This window comes from Chiloscyllium punctatum, chromosome 17 (assembly GCF_047496795.1).
Source record: "Chiloscyllium punctatum isolate Juve2018m chromosome 17, sChiPun1.3, whole genome shotgun sequence".
Lineage (NCBI taxonomy): Eukaryota > Metazoa > Chordata > Chondrichthyes > Orectolobiformes > Hemiscylliidae > Chiloscyllium > Chiloscyllium punctatum.
This window is the reverse complement of record NC_092755.1, coordinates 19,419,349-19,444,907: the sequence shown is the minus strand read 5'-3', so window position 1 is coordinate 19,444,907 and position 25,559 is coordinate 19,419,349.

Below are 25,559 nucleotides of genomic sequence, written 5' to 3'. Positions count from 1 at the left end.
GAGAGAGGAGGAGATAGTGGGGGTCAGAGGGAGTGGGGACAGAGTGTGGGGGACAGAGAGAGGGGTACAGAGTTGGAGAGAGAGAGGGGGGCAGAGAGAGTGGTTTTAGAGAGAGGGCACAGAGAGTGGGGGACAGAGAGCGGGGGAGAGAGAGAAGAAGGGGACAGAGAGAGAGGGGGACAGATATAGAGGTGGACAGAGAGAGGGAACAGATAGCTAGATGGACAGAGAGAGGGGGGAGCAGAGAGAGAGGGACGTGGGTGACAGATAGAAGGGGACAGAGAGAGGGCTACAGGGAGAGGGGCACAGAGATAGAGGGGGTTAGAGAGAGGGGGACGGAATGTGGGGAGATAGTGGAGGTCAGAGGGAGGGGGGACAGAGAGTGGGGTACAGAGTGGGAGAGAGGGAGGGGCAAAGAGAGGGGGTCAGAGATAGAGGGGGACAGAGAGAGAGGGGGACATAGGGAGGAGGGACAGAGAGACGCTGACAGAGAGCGGGTAGAGTGATGGCGACAGAGATGGGGGCAGAGAGAGAGGAGACCGAGAGAGGGGGGAACAGAGAGCGGGAGAGATAGAGGGGGCAGAGAGACGGGGAAGACCGAGGGGTAGAGTGAGAGAGGGGGGAACAGAGAGAGGGGGACAGAGAGGGGAGAGACAGAGAGAGGGCGGACAGAGAGAGGGGGCAGAGAGTGCGGGGGACAGATAGACGGTGACAGAGAGGGGCAGAGAGCGGGCGACAGATGGAGGGGGGACAGAGAAAGAGGGGGAACAGAGAGGGGGGACAGAGGGAAGGGGGACAGAGAGAGAGGGGACAGAGAGTGGGGGGACAGAGAGTTGGGGGGACAAAGAGAGGGGTCAGTGAGTGGCGGTAGATAGACGGGGTCAGAGAGAGGGGGGCAGAGAGAGGGGTATATAGAGAGGGTCAGAGGGAGGGTGAACAGAGCGTGGGGGACAGAGAGAGGAAGACAGAGTGGGGTAGAGAGAGGGCTTCAGAGAGAGGAGATCAGAGAGAGGGGGACAGAGAGAGAGGGACAGAGAGAGATGGGGACAGAGAATGGAGTACAGAGATTGGGGGACAGAGTGAGAGCGGGACAGAGAGAGCGGGACAGAGAGTGGGGGACAGAGAGAGGGCGACAGAGAGGGGGATAGAGAGCGGAGAAGATAGAGGGCATCAGAGAGAGGGGGTCAGAGAGAGAGGGGGGGACAGAGAGAGATGGACAGAGAGGGGGGGACAGAGAATGGGGGGCAGAGAGGGGGGACAGAGAATGGAGGACACAGAGAGGGGTACAGAGTGGGGGAGAGAGAGGGGGGGAGAGAGAGGGCTACACAGAGAGGGGGACAGAGAGCGGCAGAGAGAGGGGGGCAGAGAGAGGGGACAGAGAGTGGGGGACAGAAAGAGGGGGACAGAGTGAGGAGGAGAGAGAGTGGGCGGCAGAGGGAGTGTGGACAGAGAGTGGGGGACAGAGAAAGGGATACAGAGTGGGGGAAAGAGAGGGTGTCAGAGAGAGGGGGTCAGAGAGAGGGAGTCAGAGTGAGGGGGACAGAGAGTGGGGGACAGAGAGAGGAGGAGATAGAGGGGGTCAGAGGGAGGGGGACAGAGAGTGGGGGACAGAGAGAGGGGTACAGAGTGGGTGAGAGAGAGGGGGCAGAGAGAGGTGGACCGAGAGGGGGGATGACAGAGAGACGGTGACAGAGAGGGGGCGAGAGAGAGGGGGTGCAGAGAGGGGGGGCAGAGAGAGAGGGTGGAAAGAGAGAGGGGGGACAGAGAGACGGTGACCGAGAGGGGACAGAGAGAGGACGACAGAGAGAGGAGGGACAGAGAGCGGGGGAGAGAGGTCGCAGCGAGAAGGGGGACAGAGAAAGGGGGTACAGAGAGAGCGGGAACAGAGAGGGGGGAACAGAGGGATGGGGACAGAGGGAGGGGGACAGAGAGAGGGGTGGACAGAGAGAGTGGGGCAGATGGAGGGGGACATAGAGAGGGGGGACAGAGAGAGGGGGACAGAGAGACGAGGTACAGAGAGAGAGAGGGGACAGTGAGAGGGGGACAGGGAGAGGGTGACAGAGAGGGTGGGCAGAGAGTGGGGGAGATAGAGGGGGACAGAGAGAGAGGGATCCGAGAGAGATGGACACAGAGTACGGGTCAGAGAGAGGAGGACAGAGTGCGGGGAGAGAGAGTGGGTGAGATAGAGTGTGTCAGTGAAAGGGGAACAGAGAGAGAAGCGGACAGAGAGAGAGGGGTAGAGAAAGGGCAACAGAGAGAGAGGGGACAGAGAGCGTGGGGGACAGAAACAGTGGGAACTAGAGAGAGAGGGGTTCAGAGAGAGGGGGACAGAGAGAGAGGGGGCAGAGAGAGGGGGAGACAGAGAGAGAGGGCAGCGAGCGAGTGGGGGAGAGGGGGGGACAGAGGGGGAGGACAGAGGGAGGGGGGTACAGAGAGAGGGGACAGAGGGAGGGGGCAGAGGGAGGGGGGTCAGAGAGAGGGGGAGATAGAGGGGTATAGAGAGAGAGAGAGGACCAGAGAGAGGGGGACAGAAATGGGCCAAAGGGCACCAGATTATGTTACCAGTAGCATACAGACTGGAGGGTTACAGGTAGCACATGAATTACCTGTTGGAGGTCACCTAGAGGTACAAAAGACTAAGGTACAAAACCATCTTTATTGGCCTGGAATGCACAAGAATGTGGTTAACTTTTGCCATATATGTCATACATGTCAAATGGTAAATACGCCAAAGCGTTCATAAATCTAGCACCTTTGTTGCCAATTCCTGCATTTGAAGAAACTTTCACATGGTTATGTAGGTCCCCTCCTGAGAACGAAAAAAGATAAAGAACTGGAGAAACAGGTATTAGTTATTATCCCGCAAAGTGAGGAATCAAATGTAGATGTTGCGATTTTGATGTCCTTAAAATATGGAAAAACATGAAGAAGTCATTGAGGAGTGGGATAGGTTAGCATACGCTCTGTGTCAGGAGCAAAGAACAGCGTTGAAATGTTTGTTACTGCAGTATGAGGACATATGGAAGAATCAGATGGGGAGAACTAATGGTCTTGCATATGATGTAGAAGCAGGAAATACTGTTTCGATAAAGCCACACCCCGATTGGCTTAATAATTTCAAAGCCAGACAGGTCGAGAAATTTTGACAAGCCAGTTAGACAACAAAGTGCTGCTTACAGTGTGGTTTCTGCCAGGTGCTTTTTCAGGAATGGCGAAAGAAAACTCTACGTTTTTCAACGCCAAATGGGCCATATCAATTGAAAATGATGCCGTATGGAAATAAGAATTCACCTGGCACATTCTGAAGACTCATGAACAGAATTCTGGCTGGATTAACAAACTGCAGTCGATTTGAACGATGCAGATATCTTTAGTGAGTTCTAGAAAGATCCCATAGTACAGTTCGCAGAGGTCTTTGAACGACTATTAGAAACAAAACTGATAATAATCTTAAACAAAACTGAATTGCGAAGGTATATCTGACGTTCTTGGGACAAAAGATTGTTCATAGAATGTTGGCCCCGAAGAATGCAATGACGCACCAGTTTTAGTTACGACAAACTTTTCAAAATCTTTTAAAGATGCCATTGATGCTGATGACATAGCGTTGGAGCTGTACTGCTACCGGAAGGTAATGATAGGATTGAACTGGCAGTTGCTTACTTTTCGAAAAAAAACTCAACATCCACCAGAGAAAATACCCCACGATCGAATAAGATCTATTGGGTTTGGTTTTGACATACCAATATTTTATACATATGTCATTAAACGATGTGCCAGAGACAATTGTGTTCACGGATCACAGAGAAGATACCCCACGATCGAATAAGATCTATTGGGGTTTGGTGCAGACATTACAATATTTTAATACATATGTCATTAAACGATGTGCCAGAGACAATTGTGTTCACAGATCACAATCTTCTAACATTCTTGGAACGGTATTAATGAATGAACGTGTGAATATTTCGTTGGAGCCTTATAGCACATAGAACATAGAACAATACAGCACAGAACAGGCCCTTCGGCCTTCGATGTTGTGCTGAACATTTGTCCTAGCTTAAGCACCCATCCATGAACCTATCCAATTGCCACTTAAAGATCACCAATGATTCTGACTCTGCCACTCCCACAGGCAGCGCATTCCATTCCCCATCACTCTCTGGGTAAAGAACCTACCCCTGACACCCCCCTATACCTTCCACCCTTCGCTTAAATTTATGTCATCTTGCACAACTCAGTTGTACCCGGGGAAAAAGTTTCTGACAGTCTATTCTATCTATTCCTCTAATCATCTTATACATCACTATCAAGTTACCCCTCGTCCGTAGCCGTTCCAGTGTGAAAAGGCCTAGCACTCTCAAACTATCCTCGTACGACCTATTCTCCATTCAAGGCAAAACCTGGTAAATCTTCTCTGCACCCTCTCCAAAGATTCCACATCTTTCCTAAAGTGAGGCTACCAGAACTGCACACAGTCCTCCAAATGTGGCCTAACTAAGGTCCTGTACAGCTGCAACAGCACTTCATGACTCTTGAATTCAATCTCTCTGCCAATGAACGCCATTACACCATAGGCCTTCTTACAAGCTCTATCCACCTGAGTGGCAACTTTCAAAGTTCTATGAACATAGACCCCAAGATCCCTCTGCTCCTCCACCTTACTAAGAACCCTACCGTTAACCCTGTATTCCACATTCTTCTTTGTCCTTCCAAAGTGGACAACCTCACACTTGACAGGGTTGAACTCCATCTGCAACTCCTAAGCTCAACTCTGCATCATATCTAAGTCTCTTTGCAGCCGACAACAGCCCTCCTCACAATCCACAACTCCACCAATCTTCATATCATCTCCAGATTTACTGACCCACCCAACGACTCCCTCTTCCAAGTCATTAATAAAAATTACAAACAGCAGAGGAACCAGAACTGATCCGTGTAGAACTCAACTTGTAATTAAGCTTTCTCTGAATATTTACCATCTACCACCACTCTCTAACTTCGACCGGTTAGCCAGTTTTCTATCCAACTGGCCAAATTTCCCTCTATCCCATGCCTCCTGACTTTCCGCAAAAGCCTACCATGGGGAACCTTATCAAAGGCCTTACTAAAGTCCATGTACACTACATCCACTGCTCTACCCTCATCCACATGCTTGGTCACCTCCTCAAAGAATTCAATAAGACTTGTAAGGCAAGACCTACCCTTCACAAATCCGTGCTGGCTGTCCTTAATCAAGCAGTGGATTTCCAGATACTCATCAATCCTTTCCCTCAGTACCCTTTCCATAAATCCTTTCCCTCAGAACTCTTTCCATTACTTTGCCTAAGACCGAAGTAAGACTAACTGGTCTGTAATTCCCGGGGTTATCCCTATTCCCTTTTTTGAGTTTGGGAATGAAGAAGTCACAGGTGGACCAGCTGGAAGTGAGGAAGGGGGGGCAAGTTCGAAGCAAAATCAATAACCTTTTCGATTGGGGACGAGAGAGAATCAGGGGCGATAATATCATCTATGTATTGGAGAAAGCATTGTGGATGGGGTCTGGGATAGAAGTTGAACAAGGAATGTCCTACGCACCCAATGAAAAGACTGGTGCTCACGTGCCCACGTGCTTATACATACTCCCCCACCCCCAGCCAGAGGAAAGCGAGAGTAATTCATAACAGAAGTTATAGTGAGTGAGCTCCGGTTCACCAGGTGGAACAGTGTGATGGTGGTAATTGGGCGCAGTTCAGGCCTTGACTCCAGGAAGAAGAGGAGAGTCCTGAGACCATCCTGGTGGGGGATGGATGTGTAAAGGGATAGCACGTCCATGGGAAAAAAAAGGCTGCTGGAGCCTGCATGTCAGAGGTATCACGGATGTACGTGGACAGGGACTGGACAAGGGATAAAAGACAGAGTCATTACAAGAAGCGATGAGTTACCTATGGTAGGCTCAGGTTGAAGCAATTGATCTTTTTTGTACTTCTCTTCGCGGATTTTCGGAGTAGAAGCGAGTTGTGCTCTCAGAGGACCATCATCTTGGAAGCTGTTGGGTGGGATCACCAGACAAAGGAGGACAGTTATCGTAGTAGATGCTATGGCCTGATGGTCCATGGGTTGGCCATCGTCTGGGGGTATATTAGAAATGGTATTTTAGATCTAAAGCTCAACCTCTGCAATGTAGAGGTCAATATACTAGTCTACAGCAGCACCACCCTTAACGGCCACTTCATAAGACAGTCAGGTTTGTGTGTATTCGCATTGTGTACATTAAGTTTGGAGGGTATTGGGTTGGAATAGGTGAAGGAGTTGCAGAGAAATTGAGGCACGCAATGTTCTCAATTAACAATTCGAGTGCTTTAAAAGGGCAGGAGGAGGGCCTCAGATGGCGGAGAAGTGCTGGAGCTGGGCGAAGGTGGCTGTGTGATGGGAAAGGGACTCTTGCCCAAACAATTGGGCATGGAGGCTAAGACAGTGCAAGAAGAGTTCAAAGCCATGTCGAGTTCTTTAATGTGGGAGCGCATAGATACGCAAAGCTGAGACGTTTGCTGAGTACAGATATGTTTCCGCCCCATCTCGCTTCTCCAAAACCAAGCTTTTCCCTGTCACTAAAATCTCATCTGCCATTCGCCCTCCTCCTTAGTACTGTTTCCTTAAAATCCTACGTCTCTTGCACTACTCCTTCTGCTTCTACATATTCTTCCACTGACAATCTCGCTTCACATTATTCTGCTACCACTCTCACTCAGAGTTCCAGAAATTCCTCAGTTACTCCCACTTACTGTGGCCATCCCTTTCGTTTTTGCGTTCCAACTAGAATGATGGAAGCTGCTGGCTTCTCCGTTGTTATTGATTATCAATGAATGAGAGATTGAGATGATCAATATCTAATAAGAACAGAAAATAGCGTGTGTCTGTCACTGCCTGATTCACCAGCTACGGGATGATTTTGTTCCCTATGGTACTGTGTGGAAGTTCTTTCTGTATCTGTGTCATAGTGCTTAATCAGACCGCCTTACCACCAATAGGACAAATATCTCCTGAGAATCAGAAGTCCATGTTGCAGTTTCTTGTGACAACGTTGTGAAGGTAGTGAGCACATTCTTCAAACAAGCCGTGTTCTGTCCTTTTGTACTTTATAATTTCAATTGATGTTCTAATGTCATTTGAGGTGAGTTCAGAGTGACCTCTTTTACCATCAAGACAGCATTTGACACTTGTGGTATCAAGGACCCTGAGGAAATTGTGAACAATGCGAATCAGACGAAATTCTGTGCTGTTAATTTCCTCACTGAACAATGGGAAAGACAATCCCTGCAAAACGTCTTCCATGTAAATGCTATTCTCACTGGGGCCTAATATATTGTTCTTTCACTACCATTTGCTGCAAATCATTTGCTGCGACAGTTCTCCCTACCTATCCAGATAACCTGTCACACCCCTGAAACACGTTCTGACCTTGCTATATGAAGGATGTTGTGAAACTTGAAAGGGCTCAGATGAGACATAAAGGGATGATGCCAGGAACGCAGCCGTTTGATATGCATAGGGAAACCGAGTAGACTGGGTATTTGCTCCTTGTAGCACCGGAGGCTGAGGGGAGTCGTTATAAAAGTTGATAAAATCATGATTTGGAGATGCTCGTGTTGGACTGGGGCGTAAAAAGTTAAAAATCGCACAACACCAGGTTATATACCAACAGATTTAATTGGAACCTCTAGTTTTTGGAGCAGCACACCTTAATCAGGTGGTTGAAGGAGCGGCACTCCGAAAGCTAGTGCCTCCAATTAAACGCATTCGACTATTACCTGGTGTTGTGTAATTTTTCACTTCATAAAATCACGAGAGGCAGCAAAGTTGGAGAATATCAATCAGCACTCAGAATCGGAGTCTCGTAATTCCAGTAGTAACACATTTCGTCACATTGTGAGGGAGCAGAGTGGATTGGGAGCTGGAGGATTACGTGTACCTTGGAGTCACAACAACAACTTTCCTATGCTGGGAACTGACTGCACTGAGTTTGTTGGAATCACAGAAAAAGCTGTCAGTTCATTGGCTTATACTACAGCGCTATGAGCGACCGTCTGTAAATTGCTACTAGTTCTCAAATTTTCTTTTTTGCAGTTCTGAAAGTAGTGTTGAACTCAGAAATAAAAGGAAAAAGTGCAAGTGTAAGGCAATTTAGCAATCTCAGTAAGCCACAGTTTCATAAGGGACACAACTCTCATGTTATTTACTTGATGTTAACTTAATACTACATAAATAATGAAGTAAGACGATGTACGTTGCAGGTCAAGACATGGATGCATATGTTTGTCAAGTGCAAAATGTGTTCTATTACATTGGGTAGTCCTAGCCTTGCTGGTACACAAACAATGGGCATTTGAAGTGAGATAGCGACTGGAGATTCAGTGGGTCATATATGGTGCTGAGAGATAGGTGAACAGCGCACAGGTGAAGAGGATCTCCCTACAGACGCGACGGCCTGGAAGAATGAAAGGAATGGGTGCCTCTTCAATCGAAAGGAAACAGTCAGGGAATACGGCGATAGACTGATGTATCTCTAACAATTCAGTTTTCCAGCTTTGAAGCTGATGGAATTGTTGGCTGCTTAGGGAAGTAAAGTCAGAACCATGCTGACAGCACCATACACAGTCCGACTGTTCAGGAGGGCAAGGAGAAGAAGGAGGAGCAATAATCAGAGGGGTTTCACTCAATTGAAGAAGATGTCAGCATTTCCGTGACTGTAAATGTCATTTCAGCATAGTTGAGTCAAGAATGGCATTATGTCTGCAGGAGATTCGTCTGGGGGCCAGTGAGCAATCAAAGTTCATGTCCATGTTAGGAAGAATGATATGGGTAGTAAAGATGAAGTGGTCTGATAATCATAATTTCGGAAGCTAGGTGGATGGTTAGCAAGCAAGACTGGAACTGTAGAAATCGCTGGAATAATCCCCGTATCGTGCACAAATGGGAATAGTACTTGGGGGTTTTGGCAGATGAGACAGTGACTGGAACGATAATGCAGCAGGAACGTCTTCAGAGACTTCAGGCATTGGGTCTGGTTCTGGTTCTGGTGAAGGCTGCAACTGTACAAGCCCGTTGAGGTAACATGTGAGAAAGCTGGAACTCATACAAATAGGAACATAGAACAATACAACACAGAACAGGCCCTTCGGCCCCGTTGTGCCAACCATTGATCCTCTTGTAATGTAAACATAATGTATGAACCCACAAACTTCTGTGACGATATGCATGTCCAGCAGTCTCTTAAATATCCCCAATGACCGCGCTTCCACAACTGCTGCTGTCAACGCATTCCATGTTCTCACAACTCTCTGCGTCAAGAACCCGCCTCTGACATCCCCTCTATACATTCCACCAAACAGCTTAAAACTAGTACCCCTCATGTTAACAATTTCTGCCCTGGGGAAAAGTCTCTGGCTATCAACTCTATCTATGCCTTTCATTATCTTGTACACCTCAATTAGGTCCCCTCTCTTCCTTCGTTTTGCCAATCAAAAAAGTCCGAGCTCAGTCAACCTCTCTTCGTAAGATAACCCCTCCATTCCAGGCAGCACACCGGTAAACCTCCTCTGAACCTTTTCCAAATCATCCACATCTTTCGTATAATAGTGCGACTGGAACTGGACACAGTATTCCAAGTGTAGTCTAACCAAAGATTTATAGAGCTGCAACAAGATCTCACGGCTCTTAAACTCAATCCCCCTGTTAATGAAAGCCAAAACACCATATGCTTTCTTGATAACCTTGTCCACTTGGGTGGCAGTTTTTAGGGATCGATGTAACTGCACACCAAGATCCCGCTGTTCCTCCACACTGCCAAAATCCTATCTTTAATCCTGTACTCAACTTTCAATTTCGACCTTCTAAAATTCATCACTTGGCATTTATCCAGGTTGAACTCCATCTTCCACCTCTCCTCCCATCGCTACATCCTCTCACTGTCACGCTGCAGCCTACAACAATCCTCTATGCTGTCAATGACACCTCCAACATTTGTGTTGTCTGCAAACTAGCAAACCCTTCCTTCAATCTACTCATCTAAGTCATTTTAAAAAATTACAAAGAGTACAGGCCCAGGAACAGAGCCCTGTGGAAGACCAATCACCACTGACTTCCAGGTAGTATACTTTCCTTCCACTACCACTCGCTGTCTTCTGTCGAACAATCAATTCAGTATCTACATTTTTAATTTTCCCTGTATCCCATTCCTCCTGACCTGAACGAGCCTACCATGGGGAACCTTATCAAATGCCTTGCTGAAATCTACATACACCACATCCACCGCTCGACCCTTATGAAATTGTCTGGTAACATCCTCGAAGCACTCAATAAGCTTATTGAGGCATGACATGCCCCTCACAAGGTCAAGCAGACTGCATTTAATCAAGCCATGCTCTTCCTGATTGTGATAATTCCTATCCGTCAGAATCCTTTCCAACACCTTGCAGATGACAGACGTGCGACTGACTGGTGTGTAATTGCCGGTGATTTCGCTATTTCCTTTCTTGAAGAAAGAAATTATATTTGCCGCCCTCCAATCCTCTGGTATAACTCTGTTAGAGAGCGAGGATGCAAAGATCTTCGCAAGCGGCGAAGCAATCACATTGCTTGCTTCCCAAAGCAGCCGAAAACAAATCTGATCTGCCCCTGGCGACTTGTCAATCTTAATGTTTGTCAAAATTTTCAGCATATCGGCTTCCTCAATCTCTATCCATTAGAGCATGCTTACCTGCTTCTCAATGTTTTCATTCAATACAAGGTGCTTTTCTTTAGTAAAGGCAGAAGCAAAAAACTCATTTAGAGCTTCCCCTACATCCTCAGATTCTATACAGAAGTTCCCTATGCTATCCCTAATCGGCCCTACTCTTTCTTTGATCAGTCTCTTATTCCTCACACACGTGTAAAATGCCTTTGGATTCTCCTTAGTCCTTCCTGCCAAGCCTTTTTCGTGCCCCTTCCTGGGTCTCCGCAGACCGTTTTTGAGCTCCTTCCTCGCCTGACTGTAATCCTCTCGAGCTGAGCGAGACTCTTGCTTCCTCCACCTTACGTAAGCTGCCTACTTTGTTTTGATGAGAAGCTCCTCAGCTCTCGTCATCGAAGGTTACTTTATCTTACCACTTTTTGCCTGTCTCAGAGGAAAACATTTATTCATCACTCGCAGCAACTATTCCTTAAACCGTCTCCACATGTCTATAGTGCCATTTCCATTGAGCAATTTCTCCCAGTCCAATTTTCCCAACTCTCGTCTGAAAGCATCATAATGTCCTTTTCGCCAATTAATTATCCTCCCATTGTGCCTGCATCTCTCCTTCTCCATAGCTATTTGGAATGTGAGGCCGTTGTGGTCACTATCACCAAAATGCTCTCCTACCGCCAGATCTGACACTTGCCCTGGCTCATCGCTTATACCAAATTCAAAATGGCCTCTCCCCTCGTCGGCCTGTCAACGTACCGAGTTAGGAAACCCTCCTGAACACACCTTATTTAAACAGCTTCTTCCAAACCATCTGCTCGAAGGAGGTACCAATCAATATTGGGAAAATTAAAGTCACCGATTCCAACAACGGTACTACATTCACACTTCTCCAAAACCTGCCGACCTGTGCTTTATTCTATCTCTCTGTTGCTATTGGGGAGCCTGTAGTAAACTCCTAATGAGGTGACTGCTCCCTCACTGTTCCTAATTTCTACCCACACTGACTGAGTAGGCAGACCTTCCTCGACAATGGTAATTTCTGTGGCTGCGATTTTCTCTCTGATTAGCAGTGTTACACCCCCTCCTCTTTTTCCCGCCGCCCTGTTCTTTTTAAGTGTTATAAACCCTGGACCATCCAGCGACCATTCCTGCCCCTGAGAAACCCACGTCTCTGTTATGGCCAAAACATCATAGCACCAGGTACAGACCCATGCTCTAAGCTCATCATTTTTATTCCTGATTCTCCTTGCATGAAAGCAAACACACTTTAACCGATCCCTTAGTTTTTTCCCAGGAAATTCCTTGTGGGGTATTTGGCAGGAATTGAAAATAACTTGTCGTGTTTGTGGGATCCAAAAAGGAACGGTATAGGTGACCACCAGGATGGACACAATATTTGGGAGTTGGTGCTAATTTACACCAACACCTTTAACAGTGCAAGATTCAATAAGCAAACTCTAAACCTGAGGAACTCTGCATAGATACACCTACTTGCATTTTGGCGAGTTGCAGATGCAAATTTCTTTGCGGAAGTCTAATGTCCTGATAAACTGGAGCTGGCTCAAGGAATGAGAGGATAGGGTGTTAATTTTTGCTCGGTATAAAGTATCCTGAAAATATGGAAGGGAAGGGAAAGGATCAAGGGTAGACGTATTGGTTTAGCTAAGCGTTAGTTGAGCAGTCCAAGACAAAGAATATATATAAAGAATTAATTTGACTGGAATAAAAAGTGGACATAGAAAATTGTGATGTGCAGCATTTAGACCAGCAACCATCAGAAATGTTGAAGAGAATAAGTATGCAGGGGCATTTGAAAACGATGACAATACGACAGAGTAGTTATCTTGAGAAGCTTAAATCTTCCAGATGCTGTTTACTGGATGTGGAGAGTCATCAGGGCGAGTATTCCTGGATTGCATGGAGGAGAGCCCACTGCACGCGGACGTTTCCAGCCCAGAAGATCATGTAGTGCTGGACATTATCCTTGGGAATGTGGTTGGCGGGGGTGGATATAGTGTGCATAGCGGAAGATCTGGGACACATTGATCATTTTGTTGTAAAGTTCAGAATGATAGTCAAGAAAGATATTCAATAATTGAGACAAAGAGTAATTAGTTAAGGACGGGAAGGCTTAATTGGCGCAAGAATGAAGCTGGGAAGTTTGACTGGAAGACCATGTTGGTCAGAAAAATAGAAAAAAAAACAACAATGGGCTCCTTTCAAAGACGATATAGTTTGCATTCAGTAGTGAAATGGTCCCTTAAATAGGAAAGGCATGAAAAAAAAACTCTAAGTTCTCTGGATGACAAAGAACACCAATAGAATCGATATCAGACAGAGAATTGAATTAGTAAACAAATCGAACGCTGAACGTTCGGAGTAGAGATAGTAGAGCAGGGGAATTGATGGAAATTTGAGAGTCAACTTGAAGGTGTCCCCGAATCCTCTGCTGGCACCTCATAGTGAGAGTGTTATCAGAAGACGTAGAGCTTGTTCAAGACAGTAAGAGGATCTTTACCTGGAAAAATGTTCTCTGTAGTTAATTAGGATACATTTGGATATATTGTTAATGCATGTTCAGTGGAAACATTCAAGAGGTGATTGTAAAATTATTGTGACTAAACGTAATGAGTAAGGGAATGGGGGAAGCAGGAGATCCTTACTCAGTAATACGTGCTGTAGAAAAGCTCGTGTAAAGATGATAGGACACATGACATCCTTCTGTGCCATCGGACTTCTGTGTGGTTTGATGTAACGTTGTAAGAGCTCTCCAACTCCAAAGAAATCTCGTCTTTGTCACCTAATCGATCCTGTTAGATATATTCTGATGTGTGCAAAGTCCATCAGCCAGTGCGGACCAACTGTAACTCATAACTGTCATTATACGTTTTCTTCCATGGAATCTTCTCCAACCCCCATAATCCTCCCTGTCTAGAACATACTTCTCCATTCTTTTCAACTCTCCCCTTCTCTGTAACTAATCCGATATATAGAAACCTAATCTTTGTTATCCCCTTCAGTCCATACAATAGTCAATAACGACCTTCGTCCTGCCCCGACAGATCACAATATCTGCAGAAATCTCTCCAGTCACTGCAGTGTTCATTATATCTGCAGCTTTCTCCAGCATCTACAACTCTGCCCATCTCTTTTCTTTGTTCCAGTCTAAACACATTTCCCTGTGGCGTAACCTACTCCAATGCCTAAACAGCCTGTGTAACATCCTCCATTCCCCGCAGCACGCCCAATTCTGAAACCACTTTCTGCCCCTACCCAGCTCACTACCTCTGCATGACACTTCGCACTCATCCACGATTGCTGGGAGCCGGCTCCGACCGTGAGCAGAGCCGTTGTCGGCCCTCCTTATTTCTGCCATTTCGGATTCCCTGATTGGACCAGGTTAAAATCCCAGTAAGGTAAGAAGTATTAATGAGGTTATGCTAACTGACCCCCTCGTTCCAATTACTGCAGAAACCTCTACCTTTCTCGAACGTTCATTAACACCTACAAATCTCCTCCTCTCTGAAACCTCCTCCAGTTTCTACATTCCTCTCTGTAAACTTTTCCAAGCAAAGTCACACCATTTTCAGTAGAACTTTCTCTTATCAATCTGCTGCAGGACCAACACAAGCTTTAGATCTTTTTCCTGCAAACTGTTGATCTTACCGCCCCCACACAAACATTTTCTAACTAACATCTAACCGCTTCCAAAAACGCAATACACCGTATGTCTGTGGCATTGTACAAAAGGTGGAAGAGGCTTTTGACGCAGTGAGCTTCAAAGGACATGGAGAACAATACAGAAGTAGGAATGTTGGGAGAAACTTGTATTTTTACAGTGGAGGGAACGGTAATAGTACATGAAGTATGTTGCAGAGATTGCAATTTTTCGGCGCAGTGGACAGAACATTTATTTCTGGTGCAGACAGACAGAGAAAGCCAGATCATGATATAAACTGGCAACGTAACATTTTCATCTGCTTTTGGGGAGACTTTCTCTCAACAAGGCTCTTGTAGAAATAAAATTGATCTGGCTGGACTAGCTCTATTTTCGCTTCAAACAAACATAAAACTGTCATTGTTTTTGTAATCTCCTTCAGCCGGCAGAACACTCCCTATCCGTAAAATATTCCCAAGCCTTCACACGATTTCCTATCTCTGAAACACCATCTGGACTTCATACCCATACTGGTGTTTTGCACTTGCTGCAATCCTGAACGTATTCCTCACCTTTCGATAAGTCAAATGAAATAGTAGCTTTAAATATAATGAACCAGATCAGATGTAGCTGTCATTCTGGAGACGTGGCTGCATGTTGGACGGCATGGTACAGGAGAGAAATATTATTGTCCTCCAATATTGACAATGGTGACAATTACACGGGGATCTGTCAGCTTTGTCTGAGGTTGATCACTGGGTCAGTGAGGTGTCAGCATTCTCGGTGAATTCCCAACAATGTAGGAAGGACGTCATTGTCCTTCTCTGCTCCACCAGGCAAGTGCCACCACCTGCCCTTTGTGAACATACAGTGACCTTATCTCTGTTACTGCACCCACCTCCATCCAAGGCTCTTATTCTCTCGCTGTCACTGAATATAACACCTTCTCTCTCTAACTTTTCCTCTGTCCCTTTCCCTACTCTCCCTGGTGTTTGTGCTGCCTCCTCACTTCCTGCGGGAATCTCGGCTACCTTTCACTCAGCTGTACCAGCACTAACACATGTCCCAACCACTTCAATTTCCAATAATAATTCTTGGTAATTTATTCATTTCAGAAAGAACCATTCCACAATCGGGCAGAAACCGCCAAGAAAGATAAGGGTTTCACCAACATTCAGCTTCTCACTCCAGACAGAGGAAGGATTCTGTCCCTAACAACTACGAGAGTCTGACTGACCGTGTCCAAGTTCCAGGACTGAAATCTGAGACTCACCTTGACTCAGTGCGCTGGATAAAATGACTGACTGTGGGGAATGATATTAAAATTCCTGGTTTTGTGTCAGTGCTAACGATATAACGGTCAGGCTCAGGGTAAACATTGCTCAAGGCAGGTTTTGGTAAAGATATATATCTGTGTGAATTCAAGTCAGCTCAAAGTGCATGTGTATAAACACAGAGTGAGCAACCCATAGCTGATGTCCATGAGCTGCTTTTGTGTCCTTGAGCCGAGTGTCCTTGCAGCAACATTGAAATGGGAGGTGTCAGTGTTTGCTGAGGTGCCTCATTGAAGTTCAGAAGCGTCGTGGAAATGGGTGTCCCATGTGCTGTGATAACATAGATAGTCTAACATGTGAGATCTGCCATAATTGATGGGTGCAGTGTAATCGCAGCTTCTGTCTGTGCAGCGTTCTCCGAGACATTGATGTCCAAGATAGAAATTCGCAGGCCTGAGGAGTGAGATGGAGTCACCAGTTAGCAGCTCTGACTTTCATGCTAAATTCTCCCTGTTGGGTTTCCCCAAAATGGAAGGGAGGACACGCAGCTGCAAATTGATGAGGAAAGATTTACATTAATTTGGCTGTTGATAATCCGTAAATTTTCAGTCGGTAATTGGCCACTATTTCGCTGCAATTGTGCCTTAAAGAAGGCCCTTCGGCCCACCAAGCGTGCTCTGGCACATGATAAAATTCTATACCATTATATTTACTGCTTTCTCATGTATTTCGGAGACCAGGAGGATTGCAGATACTGGAGATAAGCTCCAGGCATTAATTACCCCCTTTGTCATTGAATGGACATGCTCTTTCCCTGGCTACCTTCTTAACCCTGACAAACTGGTTGGGATTTTCCTTCATCGTGTTTGCCAAAGCGACATCATGTTGACTTTTCGCCCTCCTACCGCCTTGTTTATTTTTTTCCAGTTTTCAGTGTTTTTCCAAGGCTTTCAACTCTCTTCCGTTTCCAACCTCTTCGATTTACTTCCTTTTCCCTTTTTGACAAAGCTCACAATTTGTCTTATCATCAGAGGTTTCGAAGGTTTCCATCTTACCAGACAAGATGATCAGATATGATATTCATAAATTCAGTAACATGATGAAGGGTCTGGCGGGCTACTCATACAAATCCACACAGATTAATCATTATAACTTATTTTGGTGTGGTCCCTTTAAGATTCAAGTGAAATTCAAACTCATATATAAAACGTCTACATCGACATATGGATGCTATTCTTTGCTTTTCCAATGATTCTTACTTATTTCGTTCTCTGTATTGAAGATAAATGTGTTAAAGATCACTTTATATTTCTTGTCAGCACAAATGCACACACATTGTTTGCTTTCTAATTTATTTTTGAATTTAAGTCTTATGAATTTCACAATCCTGTTTTCTGTAGTATTGATTTCCCACTGTCTGATGTAACCTCCCCTGTTCTGTTTGTGTGTTTGAAGACATCCAGGGAGCTCTGGGCGTTGCAACCTGAACCTATTTACATTGCGAGAACGCATTTCCTCGGAACAACTTCAACTGTCCCTTGGAATACCTGCTCCAACTCTGATTCTGATTTTTTTTCTTGTTACTTTTTTCCTATTCACTTGAAAGAAATCTGATCTCAGCTTAATAGAATTTGCTTGGTTCATAATAAGACACCAGATATTAATCAAGCTTTGTCCTATAATTACTTGTCCATGAATCAAATGAATTATGATTATGGTTCCGTAAAACCTGTCCAGTAACTTCCACTCCGCAATGGTAATGCGTGCCATGATGCTGCCTAATTAGGGCCATGGTCGTCACTCTTGCTGCTGACTGTCGGTGATGGAGGGGTGTAGTGATTGCTGATGGAATCCATTCAAGTGGACAGCTTAGTTTGTAATCGTGTCAGACTGTCTGAGTACTTTTGGAGCTGGACTCATTAAAGCAAGTGTCGGTTAATCCATCATATTCCCAATTTGAACATCGGAGAGAATTGACAGGCTTTGGCAAGACAGCAGAAAATGTATCGTCTGCAAGATCACTAGATTCTGATGTGATGTTCTCACTATAGCAGCTATATGGTCTTGCTTAACCTAAATATGTTAGTATCAATGGATCCATCAAATATATTCTCTATGAATGTTGAATAGCGATAGTGAGATTGTTTATGATGGTCATTGTCTGACATTTGTGTGTCACGAATACTTGTCAGTTGTCAGCTCAAACCTGGCTGTTGTTCAAGTCTTGCTGCATTTGGACTGATTTTGTGATCTGAGGAGTTGTGTACAATAAAATCAACAGCAAAGTTTATTACATCTGACTGTGTGAAGGACTGAAACTGCAGATAGCTGGTTTACCAAAGTACCTGCTGTCTTTTGTTCTTCTCGTTGACAAGAAGTTTAGAAGGTGCTATCGAATCAGCCTTGGTGCAGCGAATCTTATAGATAGTACACATTGCTAATACTAAGCATCAGTGGTGGAGGGGATGGATGGTGGTGGAAGTTACAGCAATAAAATGGGCTCGTTTGTCTAGGATATTCATGGGATGTAATCCATTACAAGCATTGGGGAGTTAGCATGTGAATTTCTTACCGCATAATTTTCAGGACTGGTATATTCAGGGAATATTCTCACGTCTGAACTTATGATGAAAAGAGCGTCATTGCAGTATTTGGAAATGGTTGAGCTTCGGGCACTGTATTTCCTGAGGAATGGCTGCAGAGCTGTCCCAGAGTTCGACGTATTGACACAGACAATAAGCATTATCTTGGTGTTCGAAATTCCAGCCAGGACATAATCTCCACCAGATTCCTATTAACTATACTTTTACTTGGGTTTCTTTTGTCACACACTGTTGAATGGTACCTTAATGCTTAGAGTAAACTCTCACTGTCAGTCTGGAATGCCAGTCTCTGAAGTAATCTTGCAAAGGGGTGAGGAGCTGAGTGAACTCGCGGGACCCTAAGTGAACAGCACTGAGCAGGGTATTGCTGGTTGATCACATTAATGCTGACACTTTCCTACACATTTAATGAGAAGCGCATCGAAGGGTCAGTTACTGACTGCAACGCAAGCTGCCCTGCTTTTTGTTTACAGAACATACTTGGGCAATTTATTTAATTGTTGGTGGATGTCAGTATTCTTGCTGGAAGGAACAGCTTTGCAAAAGATGTGAAAATCTGTGGAGTTAAATTACAGTTTCCAGTGTCTCCAGCCATTTCTTGTTATCGTATGAAGTGAATAGAACTGTTTAAAGATTGGAATCTGTGATGTGGACGTACATTAAAGGACGGGAAAATAGATTCTCGACTCGGCTCTTCTGGCAAAAGATTGTTACAAATGCATCAACTTTATTATTCCTTCATGTGGGACGCTCCTCAATAACTGGAGATTTCATTGTTGGAGATCAGCCTCCTCCTCCAATGGTCTCTTTCACTGTTCACGCTCTATTATGTCGACTTGTGTCAGGAAGACAGAGTTAGATCTGGACCATCGATTGTGGGATCACTGAGATCTGTCGATCACTTGCTGTTTATGCGATTGAGCATGCAAGTCAGCCTGTTTCGCAGCTAAAGACAGCAAGAGTCTCTCCAGATGGTCCCCTGAAATCTCGCTCTGGCTGGTGCTAATCCCGACATGTCCTTCTGCACTCTTCATTGACCCAGGGTGTATCCCTGGTTTGATCGTTATTGTAGATTGGGAGGTATGTAGGACCGTGAAGTTGCAGATTGTTTAAGTTGAACAGTGTACGATTCTGCTGCTGCCGCTGCCCGACTGCACCTCATGGACTTCTCGACGACAGTGTTTCAATCTGTTTAAAGTCTGTCCCATTCAGCACACAGTTTGCTATGTAATATCGTGGGAGGGTGTACAAATGTGACAATTCCCTCACCTCCCACAAAAACTGTGCAGCGGCTGCTCTTTATATATATTAAATGGAGAGGTGTATCAACAGCAGGCGGACTGGTGGTGATGAGATCAATTATATGTATCCCTTTTATTGATTCCCTCATAACCTACTGCAGACCTGACTCGCAGCCACAGAATCCAGCATCAATACTGAACACGACATTGACTGCACACCAAGGAGTGTCCCTGCTCTGCCTGGGTCTATGCTGTCAGTAGACCAGAACCGAGCAGTGAGGTAGGCGATGCTACCCTGAACACAGTCCTGTTCGCAGATTCCTGCTTTGCAGACAACGCCTGATTGTTACCTCATTTGGTTTTGGGAAATAAACGGCAGCACACTTTTATGTTTTGTACAATGAGTAATGAATATCATTTTACTTCTCAAATACTTTTTAAACAAACGAACTGTCATTGTGTTCCATTTGAAATTAATTGCAGTGAACAATACTTTAATTGCAACAGTGTACACCTATCTAGTACATAATTTAGTGACTGATGTAAACAGCTAATTCATGTTCAAATCAGTAAACACACCATCTTGCAGTCAGCAATGAAGTTGAAAATAGCACGGAAAACACTTGAATTCAGACACAGTTCTAGGGGGCCTCACGACAATCTCGGAAACACTAGCCACCAACACAATCTGTCCAGAGAGTTTCCAAACAGGAGCTGAACATTTATTCACACAATCTCTCACATCACATCAGTGAGAGACATCCCAAAATAACAGGAAAAATGCGTGGCTAATGAATTAGCACAGGGTGTGGCGCGGTTCTGAAACTGACCACAAGCTGGCTTTGCAAGATTTTTTCTCCTCTAGTATGCGTCCGAAACTCTAATTATGCACATTGGACCCAACCCTAACTGAAGATGTTATAAAGTTGATGGACTCCTGAAACACATAGAGTCTTACATTAAATTCCTCATAAATCACACGCAGTGTGTGTCAGCTCAACAACGTCAGTCTCCAAATAGAATTGAGCAGCTACATTGATGGCCAGCATCAACTCAGCCCAACGTCAATGTATGCGACTTGAGCTGGAAATTTTGCAGAAATATTTTGAACATTGTCCTAACCAAATCCACCCATTTATTCGGTTAAATTTTATGACAACATTATGACGAAAAAAGTGCATAAATCACAGTAAGGAGCATTGAAGTGACACGTCTCGTTACCATACCCAAGAGCAAATCATTATTAAGTGCAAAGACATTGAAAATAAACAGTTATTTTCTCTTGTATCAACAATGTGTGCTAAATTTCACACACAGTCATTTTCATAGCAACAATATGACTGTGTGACTAAACATTCTACAATCACTTGTGAGTACATTTTCAATTGCTTCTGTTCATCTCACACGTCAATAATGTGGTATGTGACTTTCAGTGCCTGGATGATGATCGGTGTGTCGGTCACACTTCTGAAAGACTGACAACTTGCTTCAAGCAGCCTATCCCTTCAGATCTTCACAACAAGCAAGGTACTGACTGGACCAACTAGCACTCGCTTACAAGAAACAAAACTCAATGTCCAGCATTGGGCATGCTTGGACAATATTTTTCATTCAATTTCATTCATGACATGTGTTTGGGCCAGTATTTATTGCCCAACCCGTGTTGTCCTTGACAAGATCGAGGTGAGCTGTCACACTGAATCACTGCAGTACAGATGCTGTCGATTGACTTACAATACCATTTGGGAGGGAACTTGAAACAGTGACACTGTCGAAGGGAATGTGTCATAAACTTCGATTCCCCTACTCCTTTGATGGTGCAGAGTTCTGCTGTGATTTTCAAGCACCACACCCATGACTCTGATCTCCAGCATCTGCACTCCTCAATTTCTCCTCAACTTTGAAGGAACAGAAATATATTTCCAAATCAGGATAGCGAGGGCTTGGAACGGAAAGTGAACGTGTATTTGCTGCCCTTGTCCTTCTTAATGGTCGTTGTTTCAGAGATACTTTATCAGGACACTCGGTAGATGTCTGCGGAGCACCGTGTATACAGCGGGCATTGCTGCAACTGAGCGTCAGTGGATGAGATGAGAACCTACATTCAGACAGGCAAATGGGACGTGTTTCATCGCAAACGCATTCAAAGTTGACATGCTTTCAGAAACCATGAAGAGAGTTATTTCTGCAGCATTCCGAGCCCATGACGTATTCATGTAGCCAATTAAATTATATGGGCTCAAATTTGTGGCAGTGGAAAAGCACAGCTGGTTAGGCAGCATCCGAAGCGGAGAAGAGTCAATGTGTTCGCGTTAGCCCTTCACAGGAATGGTTAACGCACTTATATGGTTAGTCCAGTTCTGGTTAACGGTAATCCACGGGATATTAGTAGTTGACGGTTCAGATATCGTGATAGCATTGAATGTTAATGGATACAGTTCAACACTGTATTGTTAGAGGTGACCGTTCTCTGGCATGTGCGTAATGCAAATATAACTTGTCACTTTTAAGCACACGCCTGCATATTTCATAGGTCTTGCTCCGTTTGAAAAATGATTGTTTCACTATCTGATTAATCACAAATGGTGTTGAATGTTATCCACGCATTGGCAAACAACCCCAGTTGTGAATTTACAGTGGAGGGATGGACATTTCTGAAGTAGCTAAGAATTGATGGGTCTTGGAGAGAAAACACTCTTATAACTCACTAATTGTGTCCCTCCCCCTAAGCTAGGAAGCTTGCTTCAAGTTCCTCCTGCTGCAGAGGTGTGTAAAAACATATCTGAACAGCTTAATATTAAACTATCTACCCTAAGGAGCTGAGTGAGGAATTGTATAGCTAAATCATTTTGAACGGTTAGTTTGTTATGCAGATTAATGTCATCAGTGTGGGTTCAATTCCTGCACTGACTGAGATGACTGTAAAGATTGTCCTACTTGAGACATGATGACTGTCCAGTTAAAATACCACCAGTTGTCGCTGTGTAACTAGTGAACAACCCTATCATGCGGTAGGTGTACGGTGCTTAACCTTTCTTTTTCTGATCTTACAGGCTGGCCCAGAACACGTCCCGTGGGGAACTACTGCAGAACTCTCTTTGAGCTGAGCTGGCTGCACTCACCGACTCCAACCATCTTCTTTAGTGCCAAGTAAATCTTGAACCAATGCAGAGTATTCCATCATTCCCATTTGCTCCAGTTTTGCTGTTAATCATTGCTGCCACACTTGATCAATGAAGATGTGATAACATGAAGGGCAGTCATTCTCGCTTCACCTCTAGAATTAAAACAAGGCTTCAGTGAGGTCAGTGACCAAACTGAGGTTCAGTGAGCAGGTTGGCGCTGAGGATTCGCTACTTGATACCACTGCATTTGACATCTTTTTCATCACTTGATTATTGGTAGGAATCAGATAAATGGGGCCGTCATTTATTGTCTGACATTTTGTCTGTCTGGACACGCCATATATTTTTCCACACAGTCAGGTAGATGCCAGTGTTGTAACCCAGCACGACAATTTGAATGGATGTTTTGAGGGTCCAGATCCTTTGCATTAGCCAAGCACCCCTGCTGCTTGCAGATATCCTAAAAATCAGTCGCATTAGCTGAAGACTGCCATCTGGAGAAAAAAATCAATCATCATATTGACACTTCTGTCTGAACTGTGCTGTGAATGTGTCAGCCTTATCTTTTCTTTTTCAGTGGTGGGCGTTTCCAGCATTCACGACGGTGATACTTGTTGAGCCTCCACCTCCAGTGAGTTGATTGATTTTCCACCACCACTCTCTCAGACTGCATATGATATAATTCCAGTGTTCACTTGCTTTTTACTCTGTTTGGTCAGAAAGTGATCCTGTTTAGTAACTTCACCTCATCTTCAGGTGTAACTGGTACTTCTCTTGCCAGACTCTCCTGTATTCTTCGTTGAAAATGGTTTATCCACTGTGTTGGTGGTCAGTGTAAAGTGGTGCATATGCTAGGCAGTGACAGTGAAAATTCTGCTGGAGTACAATACTTCTGATGTTGGTAATTACCAAAGCGACCTCACACACCCCAGGGCGCTCAGTTACGAAATCTATTCAAAATCTGTCACGTTTAGCATGGTGATAGTGTCTCTCTCTCTCTCTCTCTCTCTCTCTCTCTCTCTCTCTCTCTCTCTCTCTCTCTTCTCTGTCTCTGTCTCTCTCTCTCTCTCTCTCCCTCTCTCTCACACAGACACATTTTAAAACCAATGTGGTCATTGATCTATGTGGCTGCAGCTAGTTGATTGGTGTTGATGAGGTCAAGTAAATTTCTCCCTCTGGCTCGTTCCCTCACCACCCGGTGCCGACCAAGTCTTGAAGAACTGTCCTTTCGCATCCGACCATCAGGATCTGTAATGCTGCTGCCGGCCCCCTCTTATTGGTGGCTTTGAAATGTCCCAACCAGTGTACATTCTGTGGCTTTGCCAAACACTCAATGTTTCTTCCAAGTGTTGGACAATGCGGAGGAACTCTGATCCATCAGCTAAGGAACGGAAAGCAGCAGGAGTTTAACATGTGAATGTTTGATCTGACACCATAAGGCTGAGGTAGGGGAGTCAGTAGGATGTTTCCATGTCAGTGTTTGATCTGACACCATGCAGTTTCGTTGTGTCGCATTGTCGCTTGAACAGTGTGCAGGACAGCTCTCCCTATTCTGGCACTAATCTACAGAGGTTAGGAAGGCAGACATTTTCTGGTCTACAGGGCTTTTGATTTTTGTTACTGTTAAACGAATGTCCTCCCCTATTTTGTATGTTGTGATTGAACCCTGCAATATCTCGCTGCTTCATTTCTTCCAGTGCCTTGTCTCTTCCACTGATTTTTGCACCATGTTCTCTATTAAGTAATTGTACTTTTTTTTCTTCTTGCAACGATCATGGTGAGACCACATTGACAGAACTGTGGGCCGAATGACATGAAATTAGTCCGGAGAAGATTCACTCATCTGATTCCTCTGAAGAACGTGATTTCTTAAGTGAAAATCTTGTACAGAATGTCCTCGGATCTATCAGAGATTTTGCAAATGCAGCGTGATCCTGTTTCGACCAATAATATTCTGAAGTTTGCCTTTTAAGTTGAATGCTGAAAGAATATTTCAATTTGTGCGAGGGATTTCCAGAAGTGGATGGACTGCAAAACTGGAGATTATCGCAGTTATAAGATGGAGATTGTTATAAAACTCGCAAAATGCAATTCTTTTGTGGAACTGTCTTCCCAGAAATCGATGCACGTTAAGAGAGTGAATGTTCCTAAAATTAGATTCCCTACAGTGTGGAAAATTGTCACTTCGGCCCAACAACTCAACACTGATCCTCAGAAGCGCAACCCACCCAGGCACATTTCCCTCTGACTGCTATAAATAACAATATGTGGAATTTAGCATGGCAAATTCACCTGACTTGCACATCTTTGTACTGTGGGAGGAAATCGGAGCACCTGGAGGAAACCCACGCAGACACGGGGAGAACGTGCAAACTCAACACAGACTGTCACCCGAGGCTGAAATCACACCTGGGGTCCTGCTGCTGTGAGGCAGCTTTGCTAACCACTGAGACACTGTGCTGCTGCAAAGGCAGAGCCAGACAGTTTATTGTCCACAATTGATGTATTAACGTGATAAGGCGTAGGAGGAATGAATGCAGGAGGCCAGAATCAGATCATTCATTGTCTTATGGCATGGCGGAGTTGGTTGAGATTATCGATTCTATTATTCCTGATCTTAATTTCTACGCCTCTATTGTCTTTAGAGACTGACAAATAATGAAAGCATTCTCATGTCTACAAAGGCTCTATCTTTCAGAATCACGAGCACAACTTCCAAATGTGATGTTTGGACAGCACTGGGAAAACACTCGTGAATGTTTCATGGTATTACAGTAAGATCAGACACATAGGACAAAGTGAAAGTCTCATTCAAACTGCCTTTGTCATCAGACTGGGTGGAACCGATGTATTTAATAGTGCAGATTCCTTTAATTTGTTATCGTAAGGTAAATTACGTTGGCAAGACTGTTAGAAATGATGTCTAATTTCCATTCAAAATATGGTGGTGAAC